Raw genomic sequence first — 1,058 nt, forward strand, 5'->3', positions numbered from 1 at the left:
TTCGCACATTTTTTTTATTATACTAAAAAAAAAAAAAAAAAAAAATTTTTTTTTAATTGTTTTTATTATTTTTTCCATTTAAATAGTTCATAGATATTGTTTGAATTTTCTCAATCATGTTTTACTTTGAATATCAATGCACCAGCAAACAACCCAAGGTGATATTTGGCTTTAGCAAAATAAAACATTTAAAAAAAGGCTTCCTCACTCATCACTTCCCCAGCCTAGATAGTGATAAACTAATAATATTTTTATAGGGTCTTAGATAACTGTTAATGGATAAACCAATTCAAATATGAAATTAAATTTTTCAATCTTTTAGCTCATGAGAGACAACAGTATATCCTTAATTTAACTTTTATTTTGAAACAAATTTCTTATAAAGACAACAGATAATTTGCAAAAAACAATAATTGAATAGTTTAGCAACTCCATATCATAAGAAAAATGGAGGGCTCATTTACAAAAGTTAATCAAATTTAAATATGTGTGTTGTTATAGCCTAATTACTTTTGTTCTGAATTAGATCAAAGAGGTAACTGTCCTTAATTTAATTATCTTCATAATTTGATGACTTTTGATTTTGTTAAATTATAAAATATTTGAAGTTATAAAGTTACTGGAGATTACTGACCTACCATTTATCAAGCTATCAATCAAGATTCTTCTCCATGGAACCATAAGATCTCCTGGATTCGTAGTTTAGTTTCTAGAGCCCACAGATTGTGTACTCCTGATAAACTTCAAACAGAGCTTAGTAACATCAGGAAGTTTATGTCTTGGAATGGGTACCCTTTAAAAGTTGTTAATAATGTACTTAAGAAATTAAATGAACCTAAATGTATACATCTAGGCCTACTGATGATAACTTGATTAAGATTTGGGTAGATTGCCTTATCTAGGAAAACCAGGTGAGTTCATTTTACGTAAATGTTTAAATAAGGTAAAGAAACAATTAATTAAAGAGGTAAAATTCATAACTTTATGGCAGTATAAAAATGTTTCTCATTTTATATCTACTAAGGATCAAACCCCTAAGGAGTACAGAAGTTCTGTTG

The sequence above is a fragment of the Anneissia japonica genome, unplaced genomic scaffold (genome assembly GCF_011630105.1).
Source record: "Anneissia japonica isolate Jap-2015-1 unplaced genomic scaffold, ASM1163010v1 scaffold16662_len1167910_cov178, whole genome shotgun sequence".
Lineage (NCBI taxonomy): Eukaryota > Metazoa > Echinodermata > Crinoidea > Comatulida > Comatulidae > Anneissia > Anneissia japonica.